The 26,583-nt window shown below is 36.7% G+C and overlaps 1 protein-coding gene and 1 long non-coding RNA gene across 5 annotated transcripts in view; one reads left to right on the plus strand and one right to left on the minus strand.

The window, feature by feature from the left end:
• The window catches only part of LOC116715903 (neural cell adhesion molecule 2-like), a 288,491-nt gene that overhangs the window by 229,921 nt on the left and 31,987 nt on the right, over positions 1-26,583 (minus strand). The gene's annotated exons all lie outside the window — the stretch shown is intronic.
• Positions 16,235-26,583, plus strand: part of LOC116716013 (uncharacterized) — a 29,257-nt gene continuing 18,908 nt past the window's right edge. The window contains exon 1 of the long non-coding RNA XR_004338348.1: positions 16,235-16,318. This is a non-coding gene — a long non-coding RNA (uncharacterized LOC116716013). The remainder of the gene's footprint in view (positions 16,319-26,583) is intronic.

The following is a 26,583-nucleotide window of genomic DNA, read 5'->3' on the forward strand; positions in this document are numbered from 1 at the left end:
AGATGACTGTGTTGGTAGCATGGGCTTATTCTCTTTAGGAACCTACTGTATATTATACAGAATGCATGCTGGGTGACAGAGAGAAGGAAAAAATTAAAAGATTAAAAAAGCATTTTCTGTAATAATTCATGTTATAATGAGCATTATAACATTACTCATGTTATAGTGCTCAGATAAACACAGCAAGACTGAATCTCTGCAGTATCAAGTCATTTTGAAATATTAATATGTCATCATCATACATAGTAATCCTCTAACTGAAACAACTCAGACAAAACTATGGAAAAATGATGCAAATAAATATTTTCTTAAATAAAAACAAGCAAAAACCATCACATAGCAAGTAGCTAAGTATATAGAAACTGATTGACTGTAGTTTGTGAACTCTAAACAGGTGAGTATATATATATATATAGCGAGAGAGAGAGAGAGAGAGAGAGCTTTCTGGAAATTTCTCCCAGATTAGAAAAGCATTAACTGAATACTGCTTCTCCATGTTTGGTTGTGAATCTGTGGATACAGAGCAGATCTTTAATGTATTTACTACTAAATCATTTAAAAACTAACAAACCTTTGAAGTGTTCAGGTGATAGAAGGCTGACTTTGTAACCACCTTTATGTGTCTGTGAAGGTTCCCTACAGCCAGATTTCAGACCTGATCGCTGGTTTCCAGCTGTAACTAATTTAATCTGCGTGATGACTAAATTGTTCCTCTTTAAGTCTAAAGATAATAACTTAAAGGCTGATATTTATGCTTCCTAAAATATATTAAAAATCATTTGGAAGCTTTTGACGTTCCTCACTTTGACACTGGGTAGCATTTCTGACAACTTTCAGAGTCCTGACTGATGTTTTCAGGATCTGATATCAAAGAGAATGAAGAGATGTCTGCAGAGATCTGTTTGAGCTATAAAATCTTCAGCAGAGTAGACAGTAGATTAAAGACGGACTGATATACAGACAGTGTGCTACTTTTAGAGGAAAGCAGAAGCTTGAATTAAAGGAATATTTATGTAGGTCCCCAATGAATCAACAACTTCCTAGAACCGTGTTGGATCCTCTTGACTCTAGAAAGCGACTTAATTCTTCGTGGCATAGATTTCTTCAGAGATTTTGATTCATATTGACTTAATCACGTCACAAAGTTGCAGCAGATTTGTTAGCTGAACACCAACGGATGTGAATCTTGTGTCCACCATAACCCAAAGATGCTAGCACAACGGGTCTAACGTGAACCAAGAAAATCTATCAGACACTATTACACAGCCACCGGTTAATACAAGTGATTGATCTTTGCTTTCTTGTTGTTTGTGTCAAACATCTGAATATTGTCCAACTTTTTATTGTCCGGTTTAACATTCGGAGATCATATTCCCATTAGCTTCCTTGCACTGAATGTTTGTTTGCAGTAATTTTGATTTTCAATCATCTCAAACTAAGAAACTCATTCTCCTCTGACATTTATCTAAATTTGTCTTTTTGGGTGATTTTTTTGGAAACGCAAGACGACTGTTGATGAAAATCAAAGAAAGTTTTTGGGAACACTTTATTTGAAGGGCTGCGCATAAAACTGTCTGAAACATGACACTTTTAATAGACTTTTTATGCAAATTTTAATAATGAAGTGTTACCAAATATTCCTAAAATACCCCAACACCAACCTGTTTACCATATACAACATTCAAAGTGACTTTAACTTTGTACAGTAAGACATCTATAACACACTGAGTTGATCGAACTGCTTCCTCCTTAACTCTGTTTAAAGGTGTAATCTATTTACTTTTTGATTATGATTGAAAAATGTACCACGATGTAAAACTAATCAAGTTTAGTCATAAAGGTTTAAATCATTTAAGGATAACATATTTCAAACTTCTACTTCTGATGATAATTCAGGCTTTCTTTTGCTATTTTTGACTATTTTCTTCTCTCTCTTCAGGTACAGCGACCCCACCATCGATCTATTTCACTGGACGACTCGTCTTCATTAAACCTCAGCTGTTGTAAGGCGACGTCTGCATGCATGAGGGCGGACGAGCTACTCCAGGATGCGACCCAGCAAACACGCCGATTCATCTCAAATGCAAAGAGGGGTCAGGAAAGGCTCCCCGGTACCTTATGTTTGTCAGCTGACATTAAAGACAGCCGAGTCTGGCCTTGTTTAAGAGTCTTATTGAGTCATACCTGCTTTAAACAGCCATAAAAGGTTCAAGCTGATTAAAACTTAAAAGTTTACTTGTTATTTTTAACCTCGGCTCTGGTAAATTCCTCATCACTCTCACCCAACAAGATCTAAAACTATAAACCATGTTTATTTACGTCAGTTTTAATTTAAAAAAACACAGACTTCAGAGTGACATATGGGATTATTTAACTAGGATTCACATAGCTATCTCCGTATGCCGAGCACAAAGTCAGATCTGAATCAAATCCAAGGCAGAAATAAAAACATGACACATTATCCAGTGCAGCAGGGATGGGGAGAATTATTATTGGATTTCCATATGAACATTAGGTTGTTTTGATCCAACTGTCTTCTGTTTGTTATGCAAAACTCCCATAAGGGCAGCAAGGCTTGTAAAAATGATCATCAGTCAAGGAGAAGTCACGTGAATATAAACAAACCAGTGACGCAAGAAGCAGCAAATAAATAGATTCCCTGCTTATTAGCTGCAGGATTTTGCAAACCATGAAACAAATAGAAATGAAAGCAGCCAAAACTAAAACTTATCTTGTTTTGTACAAGTTAGCATTAGCACTGTAGCACCGCTTATTTGCCGCAGGAAGTTAGAAAAGTAGGAACAAGATGTGAAATAAATTGAGTAAAGTGAATATTTTATGAACTCTATTAGGATGATTTATTAACTAATCAGCTGTAAACATTTTCTCCACTTTACAGATAAAAGTTAAATTACACCATCTTATGATGAACATATCTGCTGGCATTTACAGTTTCTGTTTATGCTTTTATAATGTCTTGAAACTGGATTTCTCATAATGAATATGCAAAACATGAAAATAGTACAATAAGAGGGAAAGAATCTAAAGAATGAACCATTAAAAGTAGAAAATAGCATCACTGAATGCAAAGAAAGCCATAAAGGAGGAAAAAGGCAATAATGGATCTATAGAAGACCGAGTCAGATGCATGTTTCTATTCTGCTCAGACGTTACATATATAGGATGGAAATTGCAGCAGTTTTCTTTCTCTATTCAAGCAGCTTTCAGAAAATCTGCTAACAAATCAAGGGATAAGAACCTCTCTGAGAAAAATAATCAAATCCTATTCATTCCTACATGATGATAGTCGAGTTACCATCTCCAAAAGTGAACTTTTTTCTCCTGCTGGATTATATACTTCCCAGTAATAGAGATGCAAATTGCTTTTTATGCAAACATTGAGCTTTTTGTAACATCTACATCTGACAGCTGTATATAGAGTTTCACGGCATCAAAATTTTGCTTCACAGAAAAAAGGAGAGAGACTATGATTTTGTTTTCCATTTAACGCCAATTAACACAACGCCTAAAGTGGTGAAAAAAATTAGCAAGTGTCATGTAAATGTAAAATGTGTAATATATTTAAACGCCTAAAGAAAGACAAAAAGTTCAGATCAAAAATGTCACTGAACATCCAGGAAAGGCTGAAATACTGGCCTTGTTTTTAGGTTAGCATAGCGCTATGCTAGCATGTTGGATTTACACAAGCAGCAGCAAATTATGTATTTTCCACAAGCAAGTAATTGTACAAAACCAATCAGTAGTAGAATTATTATAAAATACAACATAAAAAATAACAACTAAATTTGTTCTGATTATTAGCATTTTAGCACAGAAGCTAGTTGTACAGGAAGTTAGTAAAAAAAGAAGTTGAATGTTTGACTTTTTTAGGCATTCACAGTGGACATTTCTCTAATTTAGGCAAACAAAGGCCAATATATCGCTATGCTAACATTTAGACAATGACATAGTAGCTGTAAAAGCATAGAATCATCTAAGAAAGAAATGAGAAATGCTAATTTTCCACCTTTATTATTTTGTATCTTTTGTAGTTTTAGTATTTTTGCAAACCAACTCTTTTAGGTAGAATATGAAGAGGACATTTAATTCTCACCATAAGTCAATTTCTACCTGCCAGAGCGATGCTTAGTACCTGCTTTAAAGTCCTTTTCTAGAATTTGCTCATAATTTTCAGAAGGGAAAATTAGTTTTAAGGCTCAAAAAGATTATATCTACAAGCAGGAAGCCATGTCGGTTTGATCAGAGTTCATCATCTCACATTTCCTGGTCCAAACTGGGATCATATTAAATTAAAACAGTCTGTCATAAAAAATAAAGTGAATTTTGATGAATATACTTGACTTAAAAAAAGTAAATGTGAATTCCTTGGCACAAAATGGCAACATATGGGTATAAAACGCCACTACCAAATGGTTGCAAACTGATCAAGAAGCTATTTTTTTCCCAGCATTTATTAAATGAAACAGTTCTGAAAATATCCACCACCTTTTTTTACTGCACAAAAACCATAAAACAGGGACTGTGAGGCCTTGATTTGTGCCATTTTGCATTAAATAATCAATAGAAATCTCCCTGCTTTGGCATGCTCTCTGAAAAGTCCCCCAAGTTTCTGGAAGTGCTCTGAAGTCTGTCCCGTCATCAGCAGCTCTTGTTAGCTCTGCGTGTTGCCACTGATGTGCTTTAGATTACACATTCGCAGTGCAAGCTGCAGCCGATAATTGAATCACTGGCACTGATCATCAACAATCAGGGCCATTGTGGAGCCTTCATCAGGAGCCATCTGAGAGGAGCAGATCAAAGCGGTTATGACACCGAGAGGAGCTGGAGTCGCCTGTACACACTTTCATTAAAGACTTCTGCTCAAAATGCAGCTTTGCCTTGTAAATGCTAATTTCTGCCCGTGTGTATGAAGGCAGGGGTCAGCGGTTTATCATATCTCCTCTTTAATGCCGCCAACATCATTTTTATAATTGAACAGCAGTGACAGACACCTGTCCTGCACTGACCTTCTCCATCACAGAGGCAATGGGGCCACCAGGGCGGACTGTCACTCCTGATCGCACTAAGTGATGGTCAAAGGCAGCGGACACAGGCAACCCACCGGAACCTATTAGCGCGTCTCTCGGCCCTCGCATCAGGATCCTCTGAAACACGGGTTAACACCAGCGAGTGAGCCAGCGAGTGTGTGAGGGAAAGATGTGCAATGATGTGATTCATTCACAGTTGTGAGGAGGAAATTGAGTGCAAAAATGTGTCTCTGTGTGTGTATTACCAGGCGAGGGCTGTGCAAAATGTCAGCGGTGGATTGCAAGGTTCAGAGAGAGTTCAAGGCAAACGTCTCTTTGTTTCTTTTAGAGGACGGTCTGGTCTGGACAGAGAAGACTAAATGCTTCAGGGAGCGACGGAAGGAATCACTCACGACTTTATACTTTTCTAAAAACATATACTTTTGTGTCCTTTTAAGGAAATAAAACTCCAAAAAGTGCAACAAATACTCAACCTCACATGGGCAAGGATTCCCTCTAAACTACTGTAATTTGCTTTATTATATCAAATAAATTCTGTACGTTTTTAACAAATGTAGGATTTCTCTTTGTGTATTATAAGCCTGGCAAAATAAATAAATCAGTAAAAGCTGAAAAATTGCAAAAAAATAGGGAAGTGAAGGGACCTTATAATGCCACTAGAGATCCTACTTTGTGTCTAGAATTGGTTTCACCCTTAAGTAAACCTTTTTAAATTTATTTTCTGGTTTTACTTTGACGTACTAAATGTTCCTCTTCTATTAATCAGAGGTTCTGTTGTCTATTAAGGTCCAGCGATAATCTGGTTTAAACTTAAACAGCTTAAAACAACAAATAGTTTGTGTCTGTGAATGTGTTAAAGTAACGAAAATGACCAAAACATTTTTTTCCTGTGTTCATAAAGGATTTTAAAGAAGATTTTTCTGCCTTTTCCACCATTTTTAGTGGGTCAAAGGTCATCTGTATACGAATGAGTGAGAGCTAAGTACTGCAGAAAGTGGGAACAATTCAGATCAAGTCATTCAGTATTTGAATTTTAAATAAACAAGCTTGTGCTCTTCCCCTTGTGCCTGTTCTCAGTCTCACTCAGTGAAACCAAAATACATGGTGATTGGATTAGGTTTGTGTTTTAATGTAACAACTTAATTCGTATTCAAGTAATTTTTTTTCTGTCTTAACTAAGTGTACTATTTGTGGTTGGTGTTGCAGGTCCAAACTCAGGACACAATATACTACTGTCAGAGATCTTAAGTCTTTAGTAGCTGAAATAAACTTTGACATATCATATTCATGCTAACTAGTCGGTGTAAAACACAGAAGAAGTGTGAATTAAGAACAAAACTCATTATTTTTTGTCTTAAGATGTATAATATGCACCAGAACAAACTGCTAAAACTACCTCCAACTCTCCATCACTCAACCACTGCGCAGGAGAAACTTCTGCAACTCAGCAGCAGAAGTTAATGCTTTACCCAAGAAGCAAAGAAACAAGCTAAAGTTTGAGACCAAACTCTCATTAAGAAGCTTTTTTACACTGTGAAAGAACATTATGACAGCAGGATTCCCCAAATTTAGGGGTCTGGACAGGAATGACTTGAAGAAAGCCTGGTTGGGAACATGAGCAGTAAGACAGCTGGCCGTTAGCATCTAAATTACAACCTTTTTATCTCACTGGTTGTCAAATTTATCTACCAGCTGCCAATTTTATGTTTTGTACCTTTTCTACATGCACAGTGTAAGGTTGCAATGAAAGCCATCTGGAAGTTTAAGAATGAAAAATGTCAGAACGAGACTTTGGTTGAGCCATGTTTGTCCGAATAAAACACCTGAAGTACGTAAGTGAATTCAGGAAACACCAAGAAGGGAAAAAATATTAAATAAAAAGACGACGATAGCACTGGTTAGCTGTCTGTCATAAATCCACACCTGACAAGTTAGATAAACTCGTAATTAAATGCTCATTACAGCTGCTGCTTCCTCACTTAGGATCTCTAAATAATTGATCAAACATTAAACTGTAATGCTTAAACGCTTCCTAAATTAGTTATGAATCCTAACTTTTACTCACAAAGCCATTAATTATTGATCAGTGCATGTGTTCAACAAGCTTAAAGACAGGATGGATTTTTGTAGCTCACTCAACTCAAGCTGATTCAATCTTCTACGTTACAAACTGAGATCCTTCCTCTATACATGCATCAATAATCATTTATTTTTCTGCTGTGGATTTGTTTGACTGCACTTGTTGAACTAACCAATAATCAGAGCAATGGGAAAGTCAAACTCACGCAATAAAAAACAATAGAGAAGAGTTGGATCTTTGCTTCAAATATTTTTGATATTTTCAATTTAAAAATAAAAAATTTTCACCCTTGTTTCTGCTGAAAACATTTTCTTAAGAGTCACAAAACTTTAATTCAAGCATATTTTTATGCTTTGGATAAAAGACAGAAATCAAACTTTTGTAAAAATAGAACAAAAAAATGCAAAATAAAAAAACAAAATGCTTTCGCCTGCAGTCTATTGAGAAAAAGAAGGTTATTTTGTAGTACTAAGGTGTTTACACACCTGATAGTTTGGTAAATTCTGTTCGATTGGGGACCAACATTTTCCTTCACTCTGCTTTGTATCAATCAAAACCCGTTCCCCTCCTCACCTGTGGAGGCACTGCAACAATAACCACTGAAGGAAACAACACAAAATCCTCAGAAGACACTAAGCCCAACTTCCTTCTTCACAAAATGTAAACAGGAACAGTAGAGTCAGGTTTTAGTGGTTGGTAAAAGATCACAAATCATTTCTCTTGCTAGCGCTAAGCTAACATGTTTGTTTTGGTTGTATTTACCCAGAATGCCCTTTGATGTAGTCCACTTCCTGCTTTTGGAGTGGTTTCAGGTAGAATATAAATTCAAACAGCGAGCTGAGTTCACTTCAACTGAGCCAAGCTTCAGGTTTGCGTTGTGTCAGAGGGCGACTACGCGTTCACACCTTCCCAAACAAAACGACTTTCTAGGTTTGTTTAACTTCCATTATGGAAACTGAATGCTGATAATTAGTGGAAACACAATTATAAGTAGAAATGTTGCTCTCTTTCTATATAATGTTCCACCAAACTTCCTGAATATTTCTCCAGAGTCACAGGTTGCAGAAATCGTCCCAACGGTGAAGGGCTAATTCACGCTGAGGCCTTTCTCATCACACCTTTCTGGTTTCAAAGTGTAATGAGTAGCTGCGTATTAATGCTGCCTGGGTCAGAGGAGGACTTCCAACACATTTGTAGTCTTAAAGTCACCTTGGCCCGTCTGCGCTCCACGTCGGCACCACCTTGGCTTCACCCGCTCACCACTCACACGACCAAAAGGCCTTTCAGACAAACGCAGAGGGCTTAGGGGTAATAATATCCCACAGATCATATCATGAGGGCAGCAGGGCCATATGGCTCTGAGAACCTCATTGGCTTGATTTATTGCACTGCCTGTGATTCCATCCTGACAGCTGGGTAATGCAGGAACTGGATAGGAATGGTGTTTGTTGACATTTCTGCATGTATATGCCTAAATTAGCGCTACACCAAGCATGCATCTTTCATGGTTTGATTATTTGACCGCCTAACAAGCTTCTCTGAACGTCCGCAGAATTTGGCGGCCTGTCAGAGCGCCACCGAGTTGCTGACGTATCCGTCCTCTCAGCGATTTCTCTAGCACAAAAATGGAGCACAGCGACGCATTTCCCAGCTGGAGCGCCTTTCTTCAACACCCCTGAGCGGGAAATTGACATTGTTGGATGCTGTCAGGATGATACCAGTAAGTCTCATAATTTAAATCACAGCAGTCCATTTTTTCTTTTCATTGGTATCATTATAAAACTCAGCATGCAGGTGCTTGCAGCATTAATAGAAATAATCCACAATTTGAAGATTTTACATCTGACAAACTTCTCTATTTTCTCTGCTTCAGGTGAAAGGTCTCATTAATGGCTACTTAGACATTCAGCCTGCTAACTGCAGCTAAAGCAATACAGGAATTAGTCATTGTTCTTCCTGTCACATAAAATGTAAGACGCACATAATTACACTGGCTGGCTGTGAACTGCTGATCCCAGATCATTAAATGGTCTTTATGGGTGAGCGAGCGCGTTTGTCCATTTTGGTCAAGAAAAGGAGAAACCAGACGATACAATTCAGTATGTAAGAGGAAGCAATGCTTTAAAATGAAATTACTGCATAATATTTTATGTAAAGATGTTTTCTCACTACGTTTTCTGTCTCCAATCAATCAATCAACTTGATTTATACCATTAAGTAGATTTGGTTACAGTGAGGTGAGTCAGATTTTACATCAACACCCAATAAATATAAATATAACTTGATTCAAAATGGCCCGGCGCGCAATTTCTTAACCCTTTCACTGCAGTGGACAGCCATCTAAAAGTAGTTTTCTTGTGGATTTTTATGTTATAAGTCACATGTGTTAAACTCGAGGCCTGTGGGCCACATCTGGCCCGCCCTAGCTTTCTATATGGCCCTCTAAATTCTAGACTTGTGCTTAAATATTACGCTAGGAATCAAATTAATTCAGGTTTTGTCAGTTTACTGCCAAATTACATCAATCAGTCCCTCTAGTTTCTTGCGAATTGTCGTGGAAATTCACGAAGAATTAACAAATTCCCGCACTTTTTTGCAGTAATAATTGGGAGTTTATTGCAAATTTATTATTCTGTCATTGTTCTGAACCCACAGGACTCGATGCAGCATCTGGCTGTAAAGCATTCAACTAATCCAGTCTTTTCAAGTCCTTTCCTCGCGCTACTCTTGAGCGTGTTGATGCGGCGGGTGTCACCGAATGCTTCGTCTCGCTGCAGACAAAAGCTGGCTGTCAATAAGGAGACGCCGAGGCAGATCACTCAGCCGACAGCAGCAGAGTGAAACACTTTGTGGAGAAGCAGATGAATGTTAGAACCGGCCCGAGTCAGTCAGAGAGGCTGATTTTTTTTTTTTTTTGCTTGTCCTCCCTCTTCATCACACACCGGGTTGTTGCCAGCTGTTGGCAACTTCATCATGAAACTTTGCTTCTTTTCATGTCAAAGTCGAGCGAACGCAAATAAATGGTTGAAAAGAACGACGGCCTTGAAAGTTGGCCGACTGCAACAGAAGGAGAGACACGACTGCATGAAATGAAATCAAATGTGTTGACAGCGCTAACTGTGAGACGCAACAGAAACAATTTAAACAAAATCAAACTAAATTTATATCCAAAAGGAATATAATGACAACGATTTATATTCTAATGACTGAGGCTTTGGTGCAATGACTTTGTGTAGTTTTTAGTGCAAATATCTTATTACACTTGTAGAGAAAACTAACTTACAAGTAACTTTTCAGTAAGATACAGGAGCTTCTTTTAAGTATAAAATTCCTTATAGTGATGAAATAGTACTTGAAATTTTCCCATGTTATAAGTAAAATAATATTTCAGTGGAACTAAGACTTTTTCATCAATTTTAAGGATTTATTGACTTTAAACAAGCTCCTATATATTATTTGAAGGTTATTTTTCAAGTGTAGAAAAAATATTTCCAAAGGAAAGTAGATCAAAAATATTTAAGATTTTGTTTTTGTAGTGCAGGATAGTTTTTATTTGAGGGGATTTCCAGCTGTTTCAATCATATTTTGGTCTGGAGTTTGACTAGGACACTAAAACCTTTCCATAAATCTATTCAAAAGTTGACAATTAGAGCAATATTTATGCATTTTCTTGGTTTTCTTAGCATTTATTATTACATGTGTTATATTTTAAGGTTTTAAAATAATTTTATAATCAATTATGTTGATATCCACCGTGTCAGTGGGATGGCGCTCAGATTCCCTCATTTTTTTAATAGTTCCACTAAATGTACATCACCTCTTATGTAAAAATGAAACATTTAAAATGCAAATGAGGTCATAAATCACACGCAGCGCTCAGAGAGCAGCTACCTCTGGGTCAGCACTCCCCCCTCCTACCGCCCCAGATAAATATGCATGCCTGCACGCCGCTACATTTGCATCTCTGAACCACGCCGGTCTTCTTGATGCAAATCTGACCGGCTGCAGAGGCGCCAGGATGAGGCCTGGGTCAGAGCTGGATTGAGGATAGCTAACCGTGGCGACCCTCAAGCTCGAATGAGCGTGAGCGTTTCCTCCCAAGGTGAGCGAGGCGTTTGACTTCCGACACTTCACGCTCTTCTGCAGGCGCCGCCCGCCAAGCGTTTGTGTCTCTATTTGAAGGAGGGACAGACAGGACGGAGGTCAAGTGTGTCTAAGTGAGGATCCTCATGTTCGCTTTACAAACTAAACGACTTAAGGTGAAGGAAAAGATGCCAGAGAGGATGGATTCAGCTACAATCACCTCCTTGGATTATTTTTTTTTTTTTACAGAAAAGTTACCCAAAGAAACGTCAACAGAGAATAATCCACAGTTAAAATTATAAGCTAACAATTCCTATTACCATTCCACTTAGTAGTTTACACCTTAAGTTATATAAATAAGATGTAACATTTTATTTATATTCTTCAAATGAGAAAAAAATGGAAATCATGACATTGAGGAGTCACATTTATCTTCAAAACTCTGCAGATGGCAACAAGAAAACACTGCAAAACAAAATCTTGTCAAATATTTTTGGTTTAGTTTCTACTGCAAATATTTTAGTACGCTTAAAATAAGATAAAGCTAACAAGCAAGTAACTTTTCAGCAAGAAATATGAGCTTGTTTTAAGTTAATTTGTTAATATTGATGAAAACGTACTAGATTATGTCACTTATAAGGGAAAAAGGTCTTAGTGAAATAATTCGCTAGTGGAATATTAATGAATTATTGACTTGAAACAAGCTCCTATATGTAAACAATTATTTCTTAATCTGGGAAATTTTTAGCCTCACAATAAAAGTTTAAAATTCAAGTTTTGGTTCTTCTGAATTGTTTTCATGTGAAAAATTTTGCTGAATTTATTTTACGACCTTTTTGCATTATTTTTGATTTTACATAATTAAATGTTTTACTTTTTACAGCAAAGACTTGACTTATTTTCCTAAACAACTATAAACTGTTAATATTTATTTTTAAGTGTAAGAAACAATAACAAAAAATATATTCTGCAAGTTCTAGCAGATAAAATATATTAGAAGAGCCACTAATGTGGATATAGTTGTTTTTTTTCCCCAAACGGAGCCAATCAAAATCTTTTATCTGACGTAACGACGGCGATTATCAAGCCTCAACTTTAACTGGCGGCTTTCATGTTTATCAACACCGGTTGGGGATTGTCATTTCTAAAATAAATGCTGCACATCTTTTATGCTGTTTTATGATAAGACCCAATAAAATAATGGTGATAAAATAAAAATGATTAAAGGACGTCGCTGCTTCGGAGCGAGTCCCGCCTGTCAGCGATATTTACGGCGTCCGTATAAAGTGGCGGCGGACGACGTCACATAAAACCGGCTTTGTGAGAGTCTGACTGGACTCGACTGGCAGAGTCCATTAGAAAGTTATGAGCTTGGAAAAAACAAAGGCTTACATTTCAATTAAACGTTAAAACAAGAGCTTTGATACTAATCAACTCCTTCATGAAAAACACTTTCATTCATTGTTTGCAGGTTTTTCAAAACGTTTTGCAGCTTGGGTCATAATGTCAAATTGAAACTACCCATTTTTACCATTTTTCTTTATAACTGTAATTGTAAAAACTACTTTAGTTTTTATTCTTACCCGCTAAATAAATTATAAACTCAACTCATAATATTTCATTGAAATAAGCAAAGACAAATGTATGAGTTTATCCCTTCTAGACTTAACATATCAGCGAAGGTCCAGTCAGATTTGCAGTACCAGAACTCCGCCAAACTTTGCGCTATCTGAAAAATGAAATCAGTTTCTGAAAGATGAGACGTTGCGCTTTCCAGCCAATATCTGGTTATTACGGTAATTTAACCCCCACCGCAGTAGGAAGTGAAATTAATCTGATGAAACACTCTTTCAATAGACGGTAAATTGTGAAAATAACTTGCTAGATATTGAAAGTTCCAGTAGTTATGGAGAAATGGGCAAATATATATTTACTCACAGGACATTTAAAGAACTTTGTACAATGGACATTTGAAACTTGGGTCATAAAGGGTGAAGCAGGTTTTCCCTGTTTAAAAGAAAACAACAGCATGTCCTACATTTTTCTGGATTTGTTTCTGTCTTTTATCAGCAACAAGAACAAGATTTTGTTTTATTTTTTTCTAAACGGATCCAAGATTGAATTTTAGTAGAAGCCACTGGATTATTTTGGTACCTATTATTAATGAATTACATAAATATGACAGCAGAAACCTGGATGAGATGAATACTTTGTGTTGCACTTTACATTTTCTGTTTAAAGATTTAAGATCAGTAAAAACATATTCTTGAATAATCCAAAACTGTTCTGAGGGCCGACTTCGGACACATCTGTGTGAGATGATTGAACATCTTATCAGATTTGCACATTTTAAGAAAGTCGGAGCAACCAAGAGGAAAACAGTCAAATCAAATGAGCTGAGCTGGTGACACAGCCTTGATGTTTTCCTTGAAGAAACCAGCAAGTTGCAGCAGAAATGAAACACACACGTCCTGTAAGAGGATTTGGTTAAAAATAAGGGCTGATGAGAAGCTGAGAGAAAATCAAAGTCAGCACTAATGGTACGCTGTGTGGCTGAAGGGTTTGATTACCAGCAGGGTGTTGATCTGTCGGGTCTTTCTTCTTCTCCCCCTACAGTGTGGATTTCATTTCCACTTTCCAGGACGACATGTCATGATTTTAGGTGTCAAAAAATGGGCTTGATCAACAAAACTACAAATGGGATCTGCTTTATACAAAAAAAGCTCAAAGGGATGAAGAAAGGCAGCTCTGTCCTTCCCACTCAGTCAACACAACAGGATGTCTTTATGGGGTTCTCCAAGCCATGAACATCAGAAAACGTTACATAAACTATAAATATGTGAACATAATGCGGACATTTCCAAACAGAAATTAAAAAAAAATCTAAAATGTTTCATTTCAGACACTTCCAGCTAAAGTTAGGATATTTACATTAAGATTCTCCACAGATTCAACATGTATGGATTGTTTGACAGCTTCAAAGACTTTTAAAGATTTTAAAATGTGCATCTAAATAACTGTCAATTAATTTCGTAATCGATTAATCATTAACTGGAGTAAAGAGACGCAAAAACAGCAGATTCCTGAAAGAACAACAAACTAAGAGGAGTAATTAAGCCAAAACTATATAGAAATATATACTTCATGCATCTACAATAAATAAAAAATTCTTCATCTGTAAATTTGTTCATCAGTTTTGGCTTCGCCTGCTAAATCTGAGGCTATTTGAAGGTGAAACTTCATTTTCTGTCAAGAAAATCTCCAATTAAGCAAATTTGTTCCCCAAATATAATTTGGTTAAACCAAAAGATACTCTGTAGATCAGCTCTACACTGTATTTGACAAAATTGTTCAATGTTTTTATCTGATTAATTGTCTGAATAATTCATAGATTAACCAATAACTTGGTTGAAAGAGATCCTTGTGCGCCTTAATATGAATTAAACTGTGTTTTCTAGAACGCTGCTTTCACCAAAGCAGTGATATTCTAATAAATTAATGAAAACAGAACCAAATATTAACCCAAAATATTTCATTTCAACTGTCAGACATGGCAGAGGAGGGGTGATGATCTGGGATAAAGTCTAGTTGATCATCATATATTAAGCTTTCTGTCCAAACAAGTAAATCTAAAACAGAACAGCTGAAAAAGTAAACAATTGACTTGTCACAATAATCAATAAATCAATTCATTGCATGATAAATTAAAGAGCTCAATAATTCACATTTGCATGATTTATTGTTTTTCTCTCTTTCTACCAAAAACTGGATGATAAAAGTTTTCAGTCTGGTGATTTTCTCTCCTTTTTTTAAGGATAATTTTGTTTACAAAGACTTAATTAATTTTATTTGTTGTTTTGGTTGTTTACTTATTGTGGATATTTAAAATGTCCTCCAGTTTCAGTGTTATTGATCTTTGAGAATGTTTTCTTGCATTATTATGCCACTATTGTTATATTACTTGATAATTGTCTCAAAACGACAATATCATCATTTATCGCGATAACTTCTGGGACAATTTATCATCCAGCAAAATTTGTTTTCTTCACAGGCCTAGTTGCAATGGCCCAGTCAAAGTACTGTGTAGTCACAACAGTTGTTTCTGCAGCACTACGTTTTGAATCTCCACACTAAAAGCTCTTTTCTTCCTCAAAAGTGCAGAGCAGGTTACAAATGGGCGTTCTTCCCCTGTGAGGAAGGTGTTTTTGAGCCAAACGTGTCACTGTTCCTGCAGCGCCAACGAGCCGGGGAACACTTTCCCAGCCGTTTCACCTGCCTGCCTTGAAACGCCGAGTTCCTGTCAGAGTCACACTTTCCTGTCAAATCTGTAAGCCTTTTCTCCTACTGCTTTCCCCTCTTGCTCTAACGAGACAAAAAAAACCAAGAGATGAAAAGGCAGAGCAACCAGGAAGTAGCATCACACAACATCCGCCCGTCTTTCTCCCACCGACGAGGGGGAAAGGCACGTTTCAGCGCCAAACACAGAATCCCTGATAGCCTTGAGCTATCAGGACAGCTTCCCCCTCCAAGGTGGAGAGGAGGCCATCTGTGCTGGAGACGTGTGATCTCCTACCTGCCGGGGGTCCGGTGGGACATGAAACAACGTGGAGACGGATCAAAGATGAAGACAAAACAAGCAGGGAGACAAACTGACAACTGGAAATGTAGGTGAGGAGAAGAAAGAGAGTTCCTGAGGAAAACGTCCATCTCTCTTTGTATTCTGGACCAACTTACTTCATCTAAGAAAAGTTTATTCAAGCTTTTTCTGGCACAATGAAAAGGTAACGTTTGTGCCAAAAGACACACTGGATTTTCAAATAATATATTAAAATTAATTAAACTGCAAGTCGAAATTAGTGTTTTTTGCCATCTCTCTGTCCAAAGGGGCAGTATTATGTTAACTTAAGTAAAAATATAACTTAAAAGAAATTTGACTTTGTAATTGGGCCTCTGTCTCTTTAAAAGCTTCTGCTCTTTCTGAAACTTCAGGAAGTCATCACAACATGGCTCCTCTGTTAACGTTTTTACCACAGCTGCACTGAGAAGTAGCTCTTATAATGAGCTCAAAAGGTGTTTGCTAATCGCTGCTGGCTAGTCTGAAGGAGCTGTAAGTGGGGACGCAGGGAAAGGGCGCCCCGTGTGGTGGAACTGCAACTCCAAGGAGGAGCTGCGCCTTGAAGGCGGAGCTAAGTCCAACAAGGCATTTTCTATAACTGAATGGTTGCCATAGAGATTGAAGGATTTCTCAAACAAGCATGAAAAAATTATAGCAAAGCTCCAGGTATGTTTTTGAGGAGAGAATAACATTATAACATGATGTAAAGCTCAGAAAGTAAACTTTATATAATACTGCCACTTTAAAAGGTTAATGAAGTGTTGTACATTGTCTGTGTGTAAATAAATAAAACAGTTTAAAAAAAGTCCAACAAAAATTTAAACCAGAAAGACATTAGCCAGAGCCGAACTTTTATTACTATTACACCGCCAAAATAAAAAAAATGAAAATTGCTAAACAATCTAATGCAAAAAATAAGGAGGTTTTGCAGTGGCTTAGTCAAAGTCCAGACACCAATTTGATTGAGATGCTTAAACAGGTTGAAAAACACTTTCACAGTGGAGGCAAAGTTCCTCCTCTGCGATATAAAACATGAACTCCCTGCAGCACAAATGCTTGATGGCAGCTTTTAGGGAGTTATCAGGGTTAGTGGCAATTACTTTACAGCCGTAGTGGAAAATGCGTCACATTTTAGAGCAGATCCTTCAGCAAGCCGCTGCTGCACAGCATAGTGACAGCTAGTGAAGGTGAGCTTCAATAAAACCCCTCAGAGCCTCCAGTAGACAGCAGCAGATTGTAGTCACAGCTTGAAGAGTCAGAAAATAGAAATGGAGACATTGCAGACGAAGAAGGTGACAAGATTTTAGTGTCGCACGCCTCTTAACCCAAACCAAAGGAATGAGAACTGGGTTAAAAATAACAAACGGAGAACATTTCAAACCCCAACTGAATGGCAAGTGAGTCAATCATAACCTTTAAATCTCAGATTATCCTGTGGATCAACTTTCTCACCCAACATAGACAAACTTAAAGTGAAACTCAATATGGCTGCCAATTTACTTAAAGAAATGCATCAATTTATCTAAATTAACACAAATCTGTCTGGCTACTCTTTTAGGAGAACTCTTATATTCCAGTAAATGGTGAGGATAAATCTTTTGAATCCTTATTTGATTGTGTTGCTATATTATTATTGTTGTTTTTTTTATTGACCATTTTCTATTATATTGCAAATTTCTGCTGCAAAGCGACTGCAGAAGTAAGTTGGCTAATAGCTACAATTTGGTTGAATATTGTCAATTTTTTCTAACATTTCTTGTTTTAATTTCCACAACCAGTAGATGAATAGAGGTTTAAAAATAATCTGGATGTTCACATTTTATAGGAGACCGGAAGAAAAATCTGATCATTTTCACCTTTATTGTCACTGAACAAGTTATGTTTTATTAAATTTGTATATAATATTTGGCCAGGTTGTGTAGTTTCCCTTTTTTCACCCTAAATCAAAAAGGGCAATCTGAGTTATTTTGTATTTATTATGCCACCAGTCGCCATTGGAGGTGGATTTTTGGAACATTTTTAAAATATGAATTCAGTTTTTAATTTTTTTTCAAATTTCATGATGTTAAAATCCCTCACAAATGTGTTTTTATTTAGCGTTAATCTTCCATTTTGGATGAATAATCTAGCAGAAATATTCAGAATTAAAAAAAAAAAGTTTTAACGATATTTGCAAAAAGGTCTATTAAATATTAAATGTTTCTGGCACTTTAAGAAATTAAATAATTGTTGTGTTTCATAATTTTTTTACACTTTTCAGTTTTGAATATATAAAACTGACATTTAAGAGGTTACAAAATGAAATAAATGTGTTATTGCATGTAATACCATGATATATGGTGATCTAAATTAATTAAGCATAAGCATATATTAAATATTTGTGTTTTATCTAACGAAAACTGCCACTTAAGAGGTTAAAAATGCAAAAATGATTGACTATCATGATGTATGGTGAGAACCGAACTAATTAGTGGCAAACGTTGCGTTTCAGGTTTTGGGGTAAAACATGAAGGGTCCATTGGGGGTTAACGGCTCAATACCCAGGGATTTATTTAGACCACTTCCTGTAAGGAGCACACATGTATCCCCACATGTGGGATGTCCTTCCTGTGAACCCTGCTGTCCCAGTCTGGGGACGCTGCAGGTTCAACAGGGAGCTTGTTACTCCAAGGTCACACTCTCCAGTCCAGCTGAGCAGATCTGTATGAGGAAATTGAGTGAGAAAGGCTTTCCGCTCCCCTCACATGTATTGTGGAGGTGCCCTTGAGCGAGATACCGGACCGCGGTCCGGGGGGATAGCCGAGCGGCCGGCAGACGGAGCAGCGACGGCGTCACAGTGTGTTAAAGTACAAGTGTGTAGCGAAATCCCTGGACGACTGACTTCGCTTTGTTCGGTACAGTAAGTCACGACTTTAGATCCAGTAAAGTCGTTTTAGAAGAGACAAATTGTTAAGAGTTCAAATGAATTAAAGTGGCTTCCATCTGCCTGCCTGCAGACAGGAGAAGTAGGGCGGGAAATCAAAGAGCTCAAGCTTAAATAATACTGAGGGTATCGCTGAGAAATAACAGAACAAAGCAATGGGATTATTTATGTCGGATTCTCACTCTCAAAAAGAAAAGTTGATACCTGGGGGAAATGTGCTGCAGATATTCTTTGATGTGAAAGCATTTCGGATAGTTATTTGTTGTTCTGGTGTGACACATTTTTTCTTTGCAGACTTTTTGATATATTATTAAACTGAAAGGCGAATTGCAGCTGATACAGCCAGTTCTCTTTGTACAGCATCCTGCTATCAACACTATCAAAAAGTCTAATCTCTTTATACAATTTTTCTACTTAAAGCGATGAAAAAAGACAGTTTCAGTTAGTTATTAATAGTTTCTTTGTGGCAGTATTCTAGAAAGTAAACAAAAATATAACAAAATGAAATGTCACAAAGCACTAATTAATAAAAAATACCCCAATTTCAATCATTTAGTTTAATCTTTAAAATATCAGATTATCAAGAAGTGATTTAAACATTTCAAACAAATCTTGTTAGAGTAAATTACTTTAAATGCTTGAACAAACTAAACAAAGAAATCTACAAAAAAAATTCTAACAGTTCCAGAAAAAATATAAAAATCATGTTGGTTTTTTCTGGAATGGTTATAAGTTGAAACATCAAAATAATTGCTTGAATTGGGCTTTTTTACATCTCTTGTATTTGTTAAGCCTAATACTTCAAACTAAATGTCAAAATTCTTAAATGAAAATGGGGGGAAAAAAGTTTTCTGGCATTCAGAAATAATTTAAATTAACCTGAAACCAAACATTTAGTTTGGTTGGGAAAAAGCTTTTTTTCGAACTGTCCAGTTTGAATATCAAGGACTTTATACAGACCTTAAAAACACCTAAATGAAATTCAAGTATTTTCAATGATTTCAAGCACTTTTCTTACAAGTAAAAATCTGAATGCAACCAGTTGCGTTTGATTTTAATTATTACTCCTAAGACTTTTACCTCGTATAATCGCTACAATTTGATCTCCACAAGCTGGACGCCGGAGTGCCGCAGTAAAGAAGTGAAGGATTCAAGCGATTGTTATAAACGAGTGAAATTGAGCGAGGAAGACTAATGACCGGAGGCAGGAGGACAACGAGAGGCCGTGCATGCTTTGATTCGAGCAGACAGGGCCTTCTCAGAGGCATTCGTACGAATTAAACTCAAGGTGAGGCTCGTCCAGAGCTGATGCACCTTCTTCCACTCAAACGGCGAGGAACCCACCGGCCGACAAGGACTAAATGTTCATTTTTCATACAGGGAGCGTCCTGAAAATGTTAATTCAACCCATAATCTGCAGAAATTAGATACTGGATGATTAGAATATTAAATAAAAAAATATGTTTTGCTTGATTTGTTTAGGATTACAGTCAGGTTGGTGCAACTAGAGCAAATAGCAGTTGGGATAACAATCATTTCCAGAGAAATCTGTTAGCAAAACAGAGATCAGCTGTTTGGGAGGGAAAAAGCTTTTTTGTGTTTGTCACACAAGGTGCATGAGTTGTGAGAGTGTTGAGCGCTCTCCTCATTGCATATGCATCAGAGGGGTTTTCTGTTTTCTAAGAGGCTGATTATGTATCTGCTGGATTTAGCAAAGTCAGATGATCCCACTTCACAAAGGAATCAACACTTCAAGACGGCACAGACAGGATGAACAGAGAGATGATTATTACAGATACTGTATACACACTGCAGAAAAAGACAACTATTTCTCATTACTGTTTTAAGTCACAGTTAAATGGATGTATTTTATGGTTACAAACGCACTGCTTTCTTGTGCTAATCAGAACTAGAAAACGTGAAACATGTCCTGCACTGAAAGGCCGTTCAGTGAGGAAGAAGCCATCGCTCCAAAAGCAACAAAAAGTGAGATTACAGATTGAAAATGAGCTCAGGGGGACAGATCCTAATGTTTGGAGACATGTTCTCTGATTTGATGAAAAGACTCTTTCTTTCAGAGGGAATGGTCCAAAATCCCAGTAAATTACTCTGGGAAGCTGGTGGGAAAAAACCCAAAACGCTTCACCAAAGTCAAAGAGTTTTAAAGAAAATGCTACCAAATACTAAAGTAAACTTTAAAAAAATATTTTATAATTAATTGTCACTGACTAAACAGTAAAACATTAAACCAGACAGAAAAATGCATCTATACATGTATGAATTTAACAAATTTTACCAAATAATTCACTTTTCCTTGTGCTGCACCACTTCCTGCCTACACAATATAAAACCTGAGGTTTTGTCTCCCTTAGGGTAAAGCCTCCTTGTGATTGCACCAACTGACTGACACACGGATCAACAAAAACAGACACTTTATTTAAACATGTCACATTATGCACCTACACCTGCCTTTGATTTAAAGTGTCAAGAAAAAAATCCAGGCGTCTCCGTCTATTATTGAGTTACACGTGTACAGAAAAGTTTCACAAACAGGAGAAGAGGCTGATGGTGTAATATAACACTAAAAATCACTTTAAATAAAGATTCCTGACAAATAAACGTTACCAGCATCCTGCAGAATCAACTACAAATTCCAAAAAATAAAAATTATTATTATTTAAAAAAGGAATATAATTATTTTTTTCTTTGCATCTTTTAATGTATGTCTAATACTGTAGAAATCTAAATATAATCAGATTAATAAATTGGTACAATAATTGTTAGTTATAGACCTACTGACTATTATGAATAAAAAAATAATAAAACCAGAAATCTGTCATATTTGGGTAAAAAACGGTCAGATTTCAGATAAATTGCTTCAACTCTTAGTATAGCTTTAATTTAAAGGCGACTGATAAATAAATTTTTTTTATTGAATTTGGAAACACAAAATCATTCTCGGACAATGAGGTTTCAGGTCCTTTCAGAATAAACAGTTTTAGAGCGCTGTCACTTTAATTCAAATAAGCTGTTGCTGGCCACGCCCCCTTTAACTCAACGTTTCCACTTTCTATGTTTCAAAATGGCTGAAAACAGATACACAATTGTCCAACAGCGACCAAACGTGCTCTGTTCATGTTTGTGTAGTGCCTGTGGATTGTGATGTCATAATCTGGAAGATTTTGAAATGTCTCATTTTCCAAACACAAAAAATATTAGCTTATTGCTAAAAAATAATAAGCTTGATAGTTTTTTAGTATTTGATTCTAAATGCAGCAAAACCCCAAATGGAAATAGAAAAACATTCAAAAACTGACATTTCTATAATAGTGTGATTTTTGAGTGAAAATGCATAGCAACACTAAAATATTCAACCAATCAGATATTAAAGATGAAAAAATTAGTTTATTATTTCAAGACATTTTCAAATGTTTAAATATTTGCTAAAGTCTTGCTAATCTACAGATAGTAACTCTTGTTGACAGGGAAAGAAAACACATCTGTCAGTGAACTGCGTTCAGTTCCTGCATGCAAAATGGAGAAAAAAAGGGAATTAAAGTTTAAACATCAACACTGATGGAGACAATGGTTCCCCTTTATTTCCCTGGAGGAGAATTATTTGAATATCAATACAAGTCTGTTCGAAATGTGCCACAACGAGGCAAGAGATGTTTGGAAGGAAGCGAGAGGAAAGGAGAAGATGAAAAAGAGAAAAAGTGGATCAGGGGTGGATACACTGAGTCACAGGTAAATAGGACAAACAGCGGGGGAGAGAAAAGCCGACTGTGGAGGGAAACCAAAGGAAAAAAACAAAAGATTTGGTTTTGACAGGAAGCAGCGGCTCAGCAGTACCACCGTCAACCCCGTTCCCCTCTTTGTATCTTCGTCACGACAACCACATCTGCAACCAAACTACACCGCAACGACTCCGATTAGGTTGATCAATAACTTGTGAAGGCAGAAAGAAATCAGAGGTGGGTTTAAAAAGAATAAAAAAGAGGGTGAAAATGGTGCAAGGTGCAATGTCAAACAAAGGAAGGGTGTTGAAGAACGATGAATAAGAGGTGAAGAAGGAGGAGAGGAGGGAGAAGTTTGATTACAGCAGATGGGCAGATTATTACGCTGCAGCTGAGGAGGGCACAGGTGGACAGAAGAGGGAGAGGAGGGGCACTTGAGCGAAAAGAAAACAACATCTCTCCTTCCTCGTCCCTGTAGTGATTTCCCCAGGGAGGAAGAAGAGGAGAAAGAATATGCTCATGGCTGGAAGATGTCTCTTCTCGTCTTCTCTGCGTCGTAACTCGGCGTCCAGATGAACCGAGAGTCACTCACCGTCGAAGAACTATTATTTTTTTGTCCCCCGTAATTGTGGATGAATTTAGAGTCGACTCATAGCGAGTGGGAGCAACAGGCGGTGACCTGAATATGCATGCGTCTACTCCTGCACATGAATACTGCATCAGTGTTTCACACAACAACACGTTTGTAATTCCAGCTCACAAACTTACAAATGTTTCCCCACATGTTTACAGACAAATCAGGATCTGACTCAACCAGGTTTGTGCCGCAAAATTGTTTAACTTGTCACTGTTATTTTAAATATATCAATAAGTGTTTCTAGAGGTCATCAAAGGTCAACCAAGACAGTCCAAATTTACAAAATGGAGTTGATCAACTGTGCAATGTTTGTGCTGTTAACATTTTCAAGATTTAAAAATTGATATGTCCATTTTTATTCAGCTCACTTTTTGCTCTGATCTCAGTTTTCCATATTTTTGGTGTCTCCATCTTCCAGTTTTGCTTCTTCTTAAAAAAAAACAGCTAAATCTGGGTGTGAGCAGCAATTATTAGACTAAATCTGAACAAGTCCAACAGTTATAAATACGTTTTAAAGCCACTGCATGTCTGAATATCTGCACAGGTGTCATGTTTCAACAATTATTTTACCACAATACATAACAAACAGAACTAGTAGATGCTAAACCACTTCAGACTTTACAAACCTGAGTTTCTCACCATGCAGGATAAATATTCAGCACTTTATAATATCATAATTCACAGGTGTCTTAGCTTGTAATTGATTTTTGTTCTGGAAGTGAATCTCCTATATGTTCAATGATCTTTGGGTCAAAACTGAAGAGTTTTCTACACTTTTCTAAGGAGGTTTGAGGATCACAATGTGTGTTAATTAATCGTCATCTAATATTTTGTTGAATAGCTTCCAAACTTTGGTACTAATCCCCTCAATTGACCATAGAATTGAAAAGTTACCATACAGTATTTTATTCTTTACTCAGCCGATAGCGCCTGTCACTTTGCACAAAAAGTTCCCCACTGAGGGACAATAAAGGATATTTCTATTATGTTCTATAAATATTAGATACTATCACTGTAACACTGCACTGATAACTGATTTCATATTTTAATAGGAGTGTTAATGCTTTGGAAATGTGTTATTCCAACTTAAAACAAGATGCTAATTTTTGCAGAAAAGTTACTTGCAAGTTAGTTTTAATTTATTTCAAGTGTATTAAGATGTTTGTACTACAAACTAGTCAAAATTAGTTAGTAAGATTTTGTGTTTTTGCAGTTCAGTTTGAGGTTGAACTATTTAAACAACTATTTTGGTGCAGTCTAGTGTTTTTAGCATGTTAGCTTTTCCAGGCTAACCAGTAAAGTGTGATGGACCTTCTGGAGGGAAAGACTGTCCCAGCTCGGCTCAGCCATGACAGCGCTTGGTGGGATCTGCCATCTGATTGGCCGGCTGCCAGCAGTGCCGGGTGGGAGGGCGGCTTGGTGAGGCGAGCGTGTGGCTCCGTATCGCGGACGGCGCTCCAGATGGTTGTGATTCATGAGCGGCTCGGCTAATGAACACCGACCCGACGTGTGTTTGGGAAATGTCAGCCGTCACTCCGTCATTCAAAACAGCCACTAATGGTTCATAAAAACCACTACAGTCTTTAAGTGTGCAACTGAACAAACAAGATTTGTGCTAACTTTATCTAACCTCTTAGTTTTCAGCTTTCATTTCATGCCAAAAGTCCTGAAATCTCTAACCCAACAGTGATTATTTTTGTCTCCTCCTAATGTGATTACCAAGCTATCTACACCATTGCAGAGATGATTACAGGTACCATATTTATAGTAGATTAGTGTAATACCATTACATGGCTACCCTGCTCCTGCATTCTGGCTCTTCCCACTCCTACAGCTCCAGGTAAGCTCCAACGAAAGGTAAAAATGATAATGCACGCTCTATTCAAAAATGGCAACTTTTAAGGAATTAAGAAAATCACTTTATGACCTTTTTTCCCTCCTGCTGCTTGTTTGAAGTGGATTCAAGTGTTTTCTTGGCTTATAGAAACCCACGTAATCTCTGAAATGAAGCGAGACAAATATCTGGTGAACGCCGTCATCAGTTCTCACCTGGTGGCGATGCGACGTTTGAGTCCTGCTGGTTTATTGCATCACCGTTCAGGACAGAGCTGATGCCTGATACTGAGACTGTAAACATGTTTTCAACGACTTAAGAGTTATTTTTAGAGAACAAACAACATCATGACGACCAAGGAGCACAGCAGGTTAAAGAAAGAAAGAAGAAATTTTTACAGTGTGCTGCAAGCCATTTTATTTTTATTTAACTTCAACAGGATTTTTATTTAACTAAAAATCTCTTTTCCAAAACAATCCTGGCAATAAAAGAAGGTTCTCTGATCAGATTAAACCAACGTTGAAGTTTTGTCTGACATTTGGTAATGGCAGTATCATGCTGTGGGGATGTATTTTCTTTTTAATGAAAACAGATAAAGCTCAATACAGTGAAATCCTTAAATAAAAATATCAAAGTCTGAGGTGGAAGTTCACTTTCCAGCAGGATGATGTCCAAAAACATCCATACAACCATTGCTGCTTATGTCCAATAATATTCATTTGATAGAATGAATATTCTATCAAATGAATATTCATTTGATAGAATGAATATTCTGTCAAATTCTGGGCTTTAATTCAAAGCCCAGAATTAAATGCAAATGACAAACTGCACACAGATGTTCTGCAGATTGCTACTTTCTGGAAAAGCAAAGCTGGTTGAAACGCATTCAAAAGATAGTAGCAAAAAGGAGCTGAGTGCAAATTCATGCCGCACCTTTCAGATTCTTATTAAAAGATCATTTCCTAAACCATGCACTTTGAACCTTATCATATTATTTTGCAGAAGTATTGTGGTAACAATGAAAAATGTGATAAAATGTATCTATTGCTTCTTTTTAAAGTAACTTTATGGCACATCAACTGTATCGCCTCCAACATAAATAAAGTTCCCATGTTAATAAAAGAACACTTTCTACTCTTTTATATGTTAATTAAATATCACCTAAAGGTAAAATGTGTCTGTTTGTGAAGTCAACACTCAATAAAACACATCTGATAAAAAACAAAGTTTAATAACAAACTATTTAGTAATTATACTGATTTATAGCCAGAGAGTATTAATCCTCATTTGCTTTCTTATTTATCTGTACACAGCAATTAATCTCATAATAAGCTAAATTAAGCTTGATCATTAATACATTTTGAAGGGAAATTTTGTTCATAATTAATTTTATTTATTGTTTTTGGATGTCTTATTTATTTAGATATTTAAAATATCCTTCAGTTCCAGCGTAAAGTGATATTTCAGAAGGTGAATTTGCATTATTATGCACGAAAAAAGTCTTAAAGCAGCAAAATTATTGTTTATCATAATAATTTGTGGGACAATTCAACATCCAGGAACATATGTTATCATAACTGCCTATTAGCGTTTCAATATTTACACATTTGTCTGTGGAATATATCT

The sequence above is a fragment of the Xiphophorus hellerii genome, chromosome 24 (assembly GCF_003331165.1).
Source record: "Xiphophorus hellerii strain 12219 chromosome 24, Xiphophorus_hellerii-4.1, whole genome shotgun sequence".
Lineage (NCBI taxonomy): Eukaryota > Metazoa > Chordata > Actinopteri > Cyprinodontiformes > Poeciliidae > Xiphophorus > Xiphophorus hellerii.